The sequence below is a fragment of the Apostichopus japonicus genome, chromosome 18, assembly GCF_037975245.1.
Source record: "Apostichopus japonicus isolate 1M-3 chromosome 18, ASM3797524v1, whole genome shotgun sequence".
In the NCBI taxonomy this organism is placed as follows: domain Eukaryota; kingdom Metazoa; phylum Echinodermata; class Holothuroidea; order Aspidochirotida; family Stichopodidae; genus Apostichopus; species Apostichopus japonicus.
In genome coordinates this window covers 16722422-16737142 of record NC_092578.1, presented here as the reverse complement: position 1 = coordinate 16737142, position 14721 = coordinate 16722422, and the positions used below count along the sequence as shown (strand labels likewise).

The 14721-nt window shown below is 38.0% G+C and overlaps 1 protein-coding gene across 1 annotated transcript in view; it reads left to right on the top strand.

Annotated features, from left to right (window-relative positions):
- The window catches only part of LOC139959006 (protein FAM117B-like), a 105692-nt gene that overhangs the window by 62189 nt on the left and 28782 nt on the right, over window positions 1–14721 (top strand). The gene's annotated exons all lie outside the window — the stretch shown is intronic.

Genomic DNA, 14721 nt, shown 5'->3' with positions numbered 1-14721 from the left:
TGTTCCTTTATATACTTGATGTGTACTGTATGTCCTAAATGGATCAAGATCTTTATAAGCTGTTTGAGGCTGTGGGGGGGGGGGGGCGGAGGGGGAGTTGTTTGTCACAAGCACCTGTGTCATATAGTACAAAGATCATGGTTGGGATTGCTTCACCTATTAATAATTAACTAGATTATATTTTAAGGCACCTTTATATTTCACCTTTCTGTGGTGCCTGATAATGGACACCCTCTACCAGTTTGGTGAATTCAACTAAGTTGTCAGCTTTGGCAACAGAGAGAGAGAGAGAAAACAAAAAATAAATGGGACTCTAAACCACAAGTAAAAATAGAAATAATTTGCATATATATTTTCATTTTTCTGAGGGTGAATCTTGGTCTCAGAACTTTTACTCCTCTGTCATAAAATATCTCAGGTGTTCAATCCTTTACCTTAGGGGTCCTTATCAATGACTTTGATTATTGGTCGCCTTAGGGTAGGAAAGCCAGGCTCACAGTTAGTTCATATATACATATATATATATATATAAATATATGTATATATAGGGTGGGTCCTTTAATCCCTTTGAAAATACAGGAATTTACCACAATATCAACATGCCACCATTTTTAGAAGCAGCATATTTCAGGGGTCACGGAAAAGAGAGCCCTGCTGCATCTTATTCCCCCCCCTGTCTTTATCAGAGAGTATGAGATGGCCATCCATTCAGTACTGATCCTTTCATCAGGCGGATGTCAAGTTTTTTTGAGTGGGGTCTGAGGCGAGCCAAATCCCAGAAGGCTACGAGATTGCTGCCTCTCAAAGTCCTCTACTGTAATTCAAGCACCCTCATCATTTTAATTACTGTCACAGAGGAACCCAAGATTCCGTTGACCGTTGATGAAATGGGGCCACTGTACGGTGGTGTCGAGGGCTTCGTATCCGGGCAGGGTATTTTTGTATAATTTTGTGATACCGGTCGGTGAAAGAAAAACGTAAACATTTGAAAATGAACCCATGTCAAGTTATTAAGAAGTCATCCCATCAAACAAAATGGTTTATAACTATACTTAAAAAGTTTCAGTCTGTTTAGACCTTACCAAGTGCAGTTAGAAGAGCAAGGGCATTGCATCTTGAAGTGGAAAGGTTCGGTACCAAATTTTTAATATAACAATAATTTCAGTTTCGTTAAGAACTACCTTTCTCAGGTCGGCAAAGACGTGTTAAAGTTGATGCTTTCTCGTAGCTTCTGTGACTTTCAAATTTCAAAAAAATTCATAAATTTTACGAGGAACGATAGAAGTTGATACAAAATTTTGGTTACTATCGAACAGTTGACTGGACATTGTGATGGGACATAACAAAATGGCTCTGGCAAATTATGTTGTGTGGTGTGGGAGGCAGTTGTGGGAGGGGGGTGGGTGGGAGGTCATGTGAGGGGTGGGGGTAATGTGAGGGGTGGGGGTAATGTGCGGTTTGGTGGAAGGTGAGGTTATGAGTTTGAATGGAACCATTGCCTTTTGCATCGGAAGGAGCATGGGGGAGGGGGGTGGAGTTTGCCCGATGTGGGGGCCGGTTTAACCTAGGATGACATGAGGTAATTTGGAAATTGTGGCAGATTCGGAATGTGTTAATGTATCTGGATTTGGAGATGAGGAGGAGGGCGGCAGGGATTGAGGTAAAGGTGGGGAGCTTATTTGGGATGCGGTTTATCGATGTGTAAACTGGATCATGCGATACTGTAAGTCACTACAAATACCATCAGGGATTTTAATGTTGGAGAAATATTACTACAAAACAAAATACATTTGCACAAGTTTTTGAAGAAACGCAAGAGGTCCTTAGATCTGTAAATTTACAAGTATGTTGAAAGAGCAGCCTAGTATGAATTAGAGACGCTGAGTATCAATGTGTCGAATCCAACAAAATATCAGAATCAACGCAGAGAGCTGGTAACTTACAATTTACTTCACTCCTCGCTTACCTGTCTCCTCACAACCTTAGCACCTCATTCTACCCTGCCTAGTACTGTATGCCCTGGTAATCTTTAATCACTGTGCACCCTCAGCGACCGGCTCCTCCGGTCGTTGCCCTTTCTTCTCATTTTACCATCCAGAGTGTTTACACATGCGTTTTTGTAGTGGATACCAAATCTTACGGAAATTGCCCGGAATACATTGGATTTTTACCTTCTATACATCCTTTGGGATTTCAGAACGTTCTACAGTCTTTTAAAGCCTGATAAGTATCCTTTTCTTATAAAGGGATGGAGTTTGGGGGCTGTTTTTAGTGTGCGACCCACGCCCATGTGTTCGTTTTTTATTAGCGTAGCATTACTTTCCCAGGTAGCAGTTCCAGACAAGACTGTTTTGCATCCGTCAGATCTCCAGCACTTGTAAGCAAGTGCTGCTGTTTGAGATCAGTCACTCATTACATGCAGATGGCCTCCAAAGCTTTATGCTTGGTAGAGAGAGAGAGAGAGAAAACGAGAAAAGAAAAACATTTGATGTGTTTTAAGTCGAAAGTCCTGACAGATACTTACAATCTATCCTGAAAGGGTAAGAGTTGATTGAAACGTTAAGTAGAAAGACCTTCTGGAGAAGGTAGGCGGTTACAAGTGCGGAGAATGCCAGCAAGTAACCGGAAGAATCCGTAGAGTCCAAAAATTTACGTCGCCATGGAGATTGCAAATCCTTTCGTCGGGACTGATTCGGGAAGAACGATTTTTAACGTGCTACGCGATGTAGATTAATATGACGTTTAGTCTGTCGTCCAAATGGCGAAAGTTGATGTCTCGATGAGATGACTGGATTGATAAAAGATCTTAGAAGAAGGAGTGAATCAACCCAGCCACTTTAAAATCAACTGGTTGTCTTGGCGACAAGTATAGTCTCATTGTCCAAAGCAATAATTTTGTCCTCTCGAGTGATGACGTTACTACTTTCAAAGTCATAAAAGTCTGGAGTAAAGTTCAAAACAATATCTGACTAGAGATTATAAACAAATTTGTTTTGAAAAATGAAAGGAATTTTTTTTACCCAAAAGGAGGTACAAAACCAGTGATGTCATTGGTCGGATTCCCGACGGTCACTGGTCGAATCCTGAGGTCACCCACTTGGAATTCTGTTCTATCCAAAAATTGTGTTCTCTTTTAAAAAAAAAATATGCCGCCGGTGAGTCAATGGTCGTGCACAGTTTCCGCAATTTATCTCGACATAAACAAACCCCATTTTGCACTTGGCTGCAGCATTCATCTCGTTTTGTTTTGTTGTTGTCGGCCTGCTCAATTTTATGCCTGATGCCGGCAATGTTTCCTCTTGTATCAAATGTGAGTGTTGATGACATCTCCTTCCCTTGCCTCTTCAATAAATGATCATTGTCTCGAGTCACGGCTTCTTCTTATTTTTCCAGACGATACATGCATTCGAAGCGAGAGAAGAGGTCTCCGAACATTGAACATGGAAAAGTCAAACTTGTAAAAAAAAAACATATTATACATTTTGCATTGAAGCAGTTGTCTACAGTATCTGGGTTGATAACCTGTTGATAGGAATTATCATCGTTTTTTGAAATTCTAGATTTATTGTGACAGTGCGGGTTAAAGGAGCTGTGATTTTATCCATCAAGTTGTAACATCATTGGCTTTTAAAGGTCATCACTATATATATTGTTCACTAAATATGCCAGAATGCCAAGAAATGGTCACTCGTATTCAAACTTCATCGAATGTATTTACTGTCACCCTCAAAGCTGTTTTCCCTTTGCCAGAGGTATTTTTGATTTTAATCTGATTTGGACACTCCCATATATGTCTGGAAATATAACTAGTGAGTCATAACAAACTATGAAAGGTAGCTTACATCATTTTAACAACTCTTTTGCAAGTTGTAACTAACAGGTTTCTTAGCATGTTAAACTGTGGGGCCTATACTGGTGACCTTTGGCTTAAAGGTTTTGTTTAGATTTAGGAGATGCTGTATGCGAATGGTTCATTCTTAAAGGTCATCAAAGTAGCCCCCAAAATATGCTAGAAGGTTGAATAATGGTCACTGTTAAATCATGATTTGCTTCATCCCACTCTCTTACCTGTCCTCTTGATACATGTGCACTCCAATCTACCACCTCATATAACTCATATAACAACTGGTAACCTTCTTGCACTGCACCCAATGACCCTCTCCGAGGCCACCGCCCTCCCCCCACCCCCCCCGCCTCAATTCTCTCATTCAGAAATGCTTTGGGATAATACCCTGAACTGTTACAACATCCTAGAGAGTATTTTTGACATTTTAGCAATTTTTTTTCACATGCACAAAATTGAATGCTATTAGTCAGTCTATACCTCCCCCCCCCCCCTTTAAAATAATGGGGCTCAACTTTGTGAAATTTGGTAAGGCAAAAAAAAAAAACACCTTTTTTTTCATCATTAAAGCACATATGGTACAGTATTTGACTGGAGCTACTACATAAGTGGCAAACCGTCCAGAATGTAAGTTTTATCCCTCAAGCAACTTCCGACGTGGGAGTCGTGCATTAATACATTCATCCGCATGTTTCCGTGCTCATCAATTTTGTTTTAAGCTAGAAGAACAAAATGGTCTGACCTAGAAAATGACATCAAAATTTGTCAGACTTTTTACATCTAATGACATTTGATTGTGTGCAAGCACATTACTGACCTTCCATCGATGTGGATTAGTTGCCAATCTGCTTTCTTTTCGGAATAATTACATGTTGCTCGTGCTCATTTGGGTTGAACGATACAGTAATTTATGTGTTTTATTTAAATCCATTTTAATTTTTTTTTTCCCCCTTTCAAAAAGTCTGCTTACTTGATTATTGTCTATATTTATTTAAAGAGAGACAAGTCTGCACATTATGACCCAAAAAACTACGGTTATAAAAGAATTTGAGATATGTATTTGAAATTTGTGAATGAGTCTACTTAGTGCAAAATCACCATACGTGTGGTTTCCAAGGTGATCTGGAACAAGTTACCGGATCACATTCTAACATGCTCTAAACTTTCTACATTCAAAAGTCTACTTAAGACCCATCTTTTCACTTGTTCTTTTGTAAATGAATCTGCTTTCTTTGTAAAGCGCCTTGAGCAGTGACTTTTGTCTACTGATTTGGCGCTATACAAGTCTCATTAATTATTATTATTTAAAATCCTTAGGTCAGTAGTGTTTTCGATCTCATGAACAGATGTGTAACAGGGGTGGGGCGGGGTTTTGCTGTCACTCTATTCTGAATGGGTTATAGTAGACATGGTTGTCCAGGGAAGCAACTGGGCTCATCTAAACTGACTTGCTTAAAAAATATATAAACAATAGTAAGGTGGCAAGTAATTCATACACATATTCGGGGGGGGAGGGGAGGGGGAGGGGAGTGGAGGTTGGGAAGATCATTAGAAATGAAATCTCTAAAATAAAATAAAATGTTTGCAGAAGACATTTGGGGAAATTGGTGAACTTGGCGACTATTGCTGCAGGATTTGTGAATTAGGAAAGTGTCAAGTCATTTTGTACAATGTAAAAAAAGTACCCTTACATTTGTCTTTTATTTCAGTCATATGCATCGATTGTAAACTGACACTTTTCAACTTTCTTCCTCATATTTATGAGAAATCTGTACAATTTTTTTTCTATGGTTTTATCATTGTCACAGACTTCAATGCAGGATTTGAATTTGCAGTATAATTTTTTTCTTTGTCGTAATTCCGTACAATCAACCGACTCCTGCGTATATTTTGACGTATAATACCTGCGTCGAAAAAATGATAGTCTCCTCTACTGACGTGAACCATAAGATGATGATGAACATGTTACATGATAATGAACAGTTTAATGCAACATTAATGTTTCACATGATTCAATGACCTACTGCTCTCTGATACATTCAGAAAGATTCTGCAGCCATTGAAAAGTTGATCGATAAACCTTACCATTACCTCTTCTTTCTCCCACCCTGTCTCCCCCCTCCCCCTCCCCTTTGCCTCATTCAACATCCTTTCCTGTTCCCCCTCTCTCTCCTCCTCCAAAACCAGCATTTTGTTTCGAATTTGACAGTCTGTAATCGAATCATACTTACTGTACCAGACTGGAACATATGGGTTTACAACATCATCTTTAACAAAATATCTGTCCACATAGACCGAAACAACCAGCTGCACGGCCATGAAAGCTAATATTAGCAATTTAACATCTCAGTTTTGCTCAGGAAAATAAATCAAACTTTAACATGAAATTTATTTCTTTGGACAAATTGTTTTATAAAATGTAGATTTTTTAAGTTCATACAAACAAACGTTTCTTTTTTATTCTCAGTCCAGTTCCAGCTTGAACCTAACCAGCTGAACTTTTTTTCCATTTTAAAAGGACATTTATTTGCATACAGCTGTGTTTTAAATAACTCCCTATTTTTTTTTTTTTATATTCTAGGCTGATGTTAACCTAGCCCCTTTATCAATAGCTCTAATCTATAACATGTTTACTCTATCCCCCTATAATTCAAGCTGGTATTCTCAAGATGGCAAAGGCCACAGGGTTTAATAGACCATCGTCCTGGCATTCGCACACTCATTGCAAACACTTCTGCTGTAATAAGGTAGTAGAGGTTATAAAGCCCCCAAACAAAGAATAAGAGAATACAATGAAGAAAGGCCTAGAGGGTCGGCCAGTTTTAACACCATTTCAAAAAAAAACTTGTGACATATCCAAATTGAATCAGAAGAATAAAGTAACCATTATTAATGCTGCTTTTAATAGCCCTTTTATATTTTTCTATAAATTTTTTTTTTTTTTTCTTTCTTCCATATATTTATTAGACTATGAGAGCTTTCTGATCAATTTCAAGGAGGCAGTTTGATGTTAATTTGGGAAATGAAAGTAAAAAAAAGGCAGGGACCTTGAATGTAGGATGTATTTTTGATTTCAGATCAGTTGTAAATGTTTATAAACTTTTTTTTCTTCAAAATTAAACTGTTATTCTTTATCTTTAATAGTTTCAAAACTTGTATGCAAACCAAAATAAAAGTAGTGCATGTTGAAATGTGCTGCGTGGTGTTTAAACAGGGAATTTGTGAAAACAGAGGGAAGATGCTGATTATTGATTGCAAAATATAAATTTCAGCCTTATTACCATCAATATGGTTTTAAAAGTGTGAAGAAAGTGCAAATTTGTCGTAAACGGGTGGCAGCGGAATACAAGTTCTTGGGCTCTTTGTTGGGATCTACAGTAATTATAAAATGATTATTTCTACGGATGTAAAACTTTGTAAATATGAAGACAGGTATTGTAGTTTATGGCAATACTACCAATACAATAGTTTCAGAAGGCTCTATCATGATTGCTCTCTGCAATAGTAGAGTACATGGGAAGTTAAAGATGCTTAACCAGGTACCACCCACCCCTATATAGGGTTGAGAAGCGGGGGTGAGATGGGGGAGGGTAGGAGAGGGGCAGACCCCTCATATTCCACTCCCACATCAGCTTCAATCAAAGTACAAGAGCAGCAATTATCTGTTGAAAATGCTATACACTTTTTCTTCTCATGTCCTCCCATTTCCCACAGAGAATTCTAGGTGAACCGTTATACCTTGAAACTTAAAATTTATCTCTCTCATTTTCTCTTTCTTTCTTGAAGGTTGCATAATATGAATCTATGACACTTTCTATTGTTCTCTGATTTAATAAGTAATGAACGGTACTCCTCTAACGAGGTGAACACTTTTGAAACCCGTATATACAGTTCAATTACCTCGATTTAAATACAACGTTTGTATTTTAATGTATTCATAAAATATTATAAAGTTTTCTTACCTATCGAAAAGGAATAGTTACGCCATAGCCCTTTTCTGTATCCCATTGTCTATGGACGTGACATTGCACTTTTTGGCTTTTTATACCGTATTCCAATTACAGTTACGTTTTTAAGTAAAGAGTACTACTACATGCTATCTATCTAAAGAACAGGAAAAGTACGTGAATTTTACCTCAGTCGGTATGTGGTCTGTCAACTGAGCATTCCATTTTCATGTATAAATTGATTACCTACTGTACAGTCTGGGAAAATTGATTACAACCCTCCCCTTTTGTAAAAGATTTCTCGGGCATGAAGAGGGGTTTGTTAAATGTCTGAATAGTTTTAGATAATAAGAAGGAGAATTGTTTTGTTTTGCTTTGCTTTAAAAAAAAAAAAATTATATAATTTTTTATTTCATTTTTGTATATATGTGGGTTATTTTTTTCTATCGAAAATGAAACATTGGCGTCAGTAGGAACGCAAGAGACATGTGAACCATATATTTGTACTTTTTTGAATGCTCATCACTGTTCTGTTCTGATTCTCCAAGGAGTGGATATGTTTTGTGGGGATGATGATTCTCTCCAGGGTATGAATTTTGCACTTTTTATATATTTTGGGAGTTTCAGAGTTATGAAATTTTGCCATTTTGCTAAAAGTATTGAATTTGATGTTATGTTTTCATCGTACAAATAGCTGCTATACATATTCGTATATTGATGAGTAGCATTTAGCTATACAGTCAGTACTGCATAAAATTGTTCCGAACTGTCGTTAACCGTGAATGCAAGAATTTTACCAAACCATGGCGACTATGTAGGTCTGCACTCTTGGAAAGAGGGGGGGGGGGTAAGGAAGAAGGTGGTATTTGGAAGTAGAGAGGGTTAGGAAAAGGAGAGGGGATTGGGAGAAGGATAGTGGATTAGGTTAAGGTAGCTGAACAGTGGGAAGAAGGTGTTGGGGCATGTGTCTGAAACTGTCTGCCACAGAGATTTGTGAAAAACCTTAAAATTACTCCATAAATATATTAAATGTGACTCCTTTTGTGCATGAAAAGTACCCTTTTCATTTCTTCAGGCTACACATGCCTGTTAGCCTTCAATATTATATGTTTTCCCCCTTTTTGCCCTTAATATTCTGAGATAGATATATGTATCTAAGAAAATGCTTTCAATATATACCTATGGGAGTGGGGATGTGGGGGGGGGTTCAATTAAACAAAGCTAATTACATCATGAAGATATAACAGTGTAAAACTTTTTTTCCCTTATTTTTTTTTTATTTGGCATTTCTTCCAAGAACTATATAATTTAAAGTTTTAATTCAAATATTTAGTAAAAGATGTAAATATTCTCACAAAGAGAATTACTGTACAGAATGAGCACCCATTGTAGAGCATGCAAGTTTCTGAAAACATTTCGCCAGAATTTTCCTCAAATTGTTTAAATTGTTCCTTCCATCTCTTGCCATATACTCCAACTCGCAGACTTCATTCCTCCAACAAACTGTATTTAACTGTTCCAAAACCACGTCTGAAGAACTATGGTTACAGAAGCTTCCAATACTCTGGGTCTTATCTCTGGAACAAGTTACCAGATCACATTCGAACATGCTATAAACTTTCTACTTTCAAAAGTCTACTTAAGACCCATTTTTTCACTTGTTCTTTTGTAAATTAATTTACTTTCTTTGTAAAGCGCTTTGAGCAGTAACTTTTGTTTACTGATTTGGCGCTATATAAGTCTCATTTATTATTATGATTATTATTATTAGTAGGCATGCACAGCAGAAATTTGAAGTCTCGTCTTATTCACCGCCAACCGTAGAAAGTCATTCATCCCACGCCTTCTGCGACCCGTAGCCGTCGACCGATTATAAACAGATCGGCGAATAATTAACACTCACCAACTGTCGTGACAGGAGATGGTCGTGTTGCTTACAGGGCCAGCTGCTTTAATTTTTACCCTTCTCTCCGTTTTGTATCTCCCCCAAGGCAACTTGCCTCTCCTCTGTGTTTTTTTTTTTAGCTATTCTCCCGCCCCCCCCTTTTTTTTGTGGAAAACAATTTAATAAAATTGTGAGCCCCTGAAAAGTACACTTCTCATCTTTGTCGTCAGTACTTAGCTGTACCTTATTTTTAAGGGTGTGCCATTGTCAGAAACCTTTCCAGGATTCCCCGATAATGAAGCATTTAAACGGTTGAAATTCAATTGCATCTGACAGAGCGGAGTGTCTAGCTCTCTTATTTATACTGACTATATAACCCTAGCAGAACGACAGCTGTCAGGGGTAGGTAGGAAGCCCAGCAGCTTGTTCCATTAGAGACCTCAAGAGTGACTTTTAAAGGGGTGCGGTGTGTGGGTGCTTTTACCGTCTCGACGACGACATGGCAGAGACATGCTGTACAAAGTAGTGTTATATGACATATCTTATTTCAATGGTTCAATTTCAGGACTAAAAAGGAATAACTGCATTTTCTTGGATCCAAAGTATTCATAATTTCATACACAGACTTTAGAGTTAGAATTAGAATTAAATTACATTAAATGCAAAAAAAAAAAATTCTCTTTCTTCGCTTCAAAATGTATGTTTAAAGGTTTAAATGGCATCAGTTTTACATCCTTCCCAAATTTTTTTTCAGCCTGTTAAATATTGCTTACACTTTTCAGTAATACTTTCCTAGAGTTTCCTAAAGTTCGGACTTTTTTCCAAAATTCTTCCCAAACACTGAAGTGTGTCCAGTGAGCCATTTAAATGTTTCAGTGCGTGACCAATATCTGATTTTATAGCATATTTGGAAGGGCAAATGGAGATGACCTTAAATAATGTATTTTCCACGGAAAGGATGTTTAAAAGTTAATAGGTATTTTATTTTTGTCTACGAGATAAAACTACCAAAATTCAACGATGCAAGTTGATCGGAAATGAAAACTGTCAAAAGGTTACACGCCCTTAGAATGTCGGTCTTTTGAGAGAGAAAAATGAAGTAAGAGGAGAAAAAAGGGAAAAATCACTGAAAATATCTCATACATGGAGCCTCAAATTTGACTTTTTTACCATGATCCTGCTAAATTTGTGTTTCCATGGCAATGAGGTATTTTTTCTTATTTTTTTTATAGTCACTTGCTTTGAAACTCTCAGATTGGAATAGTTTGATCAGGTAAAGATGTAAATGAGTATTATTGTTGTGTGTGGCTACGTAGCTACAGTAGTTTTATGACCATGCCCCCCTCGAAAATCTGAAGTGGTTGAAAAACAATGTATTTATAGATACAGAAAAACTGGAGAGAACTGAGAATGTAAAATAAGGCAGAGGTAATTTTCATGTCGTTGCTGCCCATTTATCTAGCTGTAAAACTACCGTAATAAATAAAGTACAAAAGATGAAATCAAGACCTGGATGTCGCTGTCACAAAATGTTGAAAGTCTTGAAGACGTTCGGATGCCGTGTAAGAGCGGCCAGCCTGTCGTTAGTTTAAAGACTGTCACTCGATATTGCTGTTGAATTTGTTTTGTAAGCATGCTTGAAAATTACTAAAGAAAATCAATCCCAAAAGTGCTTGAAATCCTGATCGTTCCGCACACCCAGGTCACGACCCCCTGGCCCTTCCCGAGCAAACTCATATTTTTGTTAACTACCGAAAGATCTCAACATATCAGGCTAGATGCTGGGGCTAAATGCAGTGAAATTCACGATTTGCCAGTAGGGAAAAAGGCACTTACATCTTTCTGTCTGCCAGTTGACATGTAAGAACATAAACACGTGTTTTCTAAAGTCGAGCGACAGTCGTCGATCAGACAATCGACATGATTTCTGTAACCTTGCGTAAGCCACCGTATTACTGCTTCGTTATCAGTTAATGTATTGTTTCGCTGCTCCCTCAAGCCCGCACGGTAAGGTACGTACATACATACGTACGTACGTGTGTCGTTAATTCAGGAAAATGCCCGTGGGAATTGGTTTTAGCCAGTAGTTTTTTAAGCAATTGCTTCTTTTTTCTTTCTTTTTTACTTAGTGGCTAAACTTTTGGAATTCTAGACCTGTTTTAATACTGAGCCGACTTTACATTCAGACAAATAAGAATACCGTACATCACAATGAATAAACATTTATGAACCACTGTGAAGGCGATCTTTTCAAAATTTGCATTTTGCCGAGCCATTTTCACTCTCCTTATCTTTGAGGCTCCGAATTCCACAAGTGTCAACTTTCTTGTTTAGAAGTGCTTCTTACCTTCTGGCTAATTTCTCGATTCTTTCAGTATGCTTACCGTTGGAATAAAAAGCAACATAGTTTGCATTTTGCTTCTAAACCTCATAAAAGCCTTGTAAACATTTTCTTTTACCTTTCTCTATGAGAACCTGTTTACACTAGATCCCCACCCATATCCAGTTTGGCTGATCAGTTTTCTTTGCAGGTTTTAAATTCAGAATCTGACCCAGATTCAAAGGAATTGATCATCAGTCTGTGACATAGTAAGTAATAGTATGTGAGACATAGCATATACATAGTTTTTGTGTTAATGCAGAATATATACATATTTATGCATATAATATAGGGTGTCTGCATATAAAGCAGGAGGCCCGGGTTCGAATCCCAGTGGAGAATGGATTTTTTCACTGTTCTGGATTTTTCCAACTCATTACCTTTTCAAATATATTTATATACATTCATTTGACTTGGTCGTTCATATCCATTTCATTTAACAGAGTCTGTTCAAAGTATCTCTTTCGAGATCCGGCCTTACTGTAGGATCCACGAGTGATTTTGGGTTGGTTAGCATCATGATTTATCTCTAGAGTAACGCTAAAATTGTATCACCAAAACAGAACTAGCATTGGTCAATTCAGTTGAATGATGACCTTCCTCACTGGTTTTGAACCCCTGGACATGCAATCAGCGTCCATAACCTAGTTGGTTAGGGTGTCCGCATATTAAGCAGGAGGCCAGGTTCCAACCCTGGTGGAGGTTGGAAATTTTTTCACTGTTCTGGATTTTCCAACTCATTACAAAACTGGGGGTCAACAGGTTATCTGAAATGGTGAAAAACTTTTGCCATTTTCGCCAGAATATTTCACAGTGCATATAAACAATGTCATGTAACTCTGAATAACTATTTTAAGGGATTTGGTAGCTCAAAGTTGTACAATTTGTCTTGATTCGACATAGGAAGACTGTCCTTTCTTGATATTGAAACATTTTGCAATCAAAATTCTACACTGTAAAATCCTTTTGAGTGAATGACGTGGTTGATGCCCACAAGGGATTTCTGCAAATCTTTTCTCTTTCTCACTTAATTCTTGGACCAATTTAACTCTCTTTACTCCACATTAGTCAGATAATTACAGTATAAGCAAATTTTTAGGCAAGGAATCACAAAGCTAACTGGCTCTCTGGTTAGGCAAAACATCGCTGCAAAAATCCACCCCACTCACTCTCATCTTTGTAGTAAATAGTTCTTCTTACTTCAGTTTGATACAATACATAGTAAAATAATAGTCTTCCATACTCCCATACTCCTGGTGAGATTGTCAGGTGTTTTTTCAATCCCGTGCCCCGCTCTCGAAGATGTACGAATAATTTAAACGGTTCCATAAAAACTGCCCCAAAGGTTGAAACTTTTCCAGTGGATAATTTTCGTTTTAATAATTTTCCATCGTAATTGTGTGGCTTCTTTAGAGAGTTGTCTTGTGTAATTTCCTGTTCATTTCCTCAGCTTCGTAGATAAACCACCTGTAGGTATTTGTTTAGAGAAGAACCACCACCCTCAAAGCAACTAGTTTCAACGGACAGTTAAAGTAGAAGAGATAGTTTAATGATGTTCGGTGGTGAGGTAATTGACGTAAACCCTGTTGGGGGTCAGTGTCAGGCCCAATGACAACGGGAAAGGGGAGCTAGAAGAGCAGTGGTCTCAGGAGCCTGGGGCCAATTACAGACCCTGGGGAACTATAAAAAACTACAAAGTGGGACCTGGTGACATAATTCTCCCTGGTGCCTGACCTGACTTATTACGAAACCCCTTGATGCGTGCCTCAAAAGAGGAGTCTCTGCCTTGTCACGGTGTATATGAACTTGTTGACCTGTAAGAAGCATGGAAAAGTCGTTATTTTTCATCATAATTTGCGTTTCAACCAGCGTTTTAGAAGTTTACAGAAAACAAAGAGAAATATTCCATGTGGTATTGGTTTGATAGAGAATTTTATCATTATAGCAAAAGTAAGAACTGATGACCACGACTTCCCCTCAGCAGAGGTTTTGGAATTTATCTATAATTTACTTTGTCTCCTGGCTTACCTGTCTCCCCACATTGGCAGCACTCGAGTGAATAGGTTAAACCTCTTCAACAGTGCCCTCCCTCAGCAAATTGTGGTAGAAACGTGGAGGGTCGTAGACCTGTAGTGACTGGGCCTCTAAGGGTGCACAGTGTTAAAAGGTTACCAGTTCACTCAAGACACTTTAGAGCAGGGGTTCCCTAACTGGGGTGCATGAACCCCCAGGGGGTGGTTGAGTCCTTCCCAGGGGGTTTGTGAGACGTTTCTAAAAGTCTAAACTAGAGTACTTTTTGTTGAAGTAAAATCTGATATATCATATAATTTAGTAATGTACAAAAGTCTACAATATTACACTATGTACTTGATCTTTTACGAAACACTGTAATGCGTATTATAGTATCATAATGACTCAGATCGTGTCTCAAAAAGTTCGGGGTTCGTGGACAACTCTGGCATCCACAGGGGGTTCGTGGGGGATAAATTTAGGGAAACCCTGCCTTATAGCGAGAGTGCTGAGGTTGTGAAGAGACAGGTAAGGTCATCGCTCAGAAATAGCCAAACCTAACACATTTCGGGATACTTATCACCAATGATTTTTGATCATCACATTTTTTTTTTAAATTTGAAGAATTTGAAAGAAAAGGAAGAGGAAAGAGTCA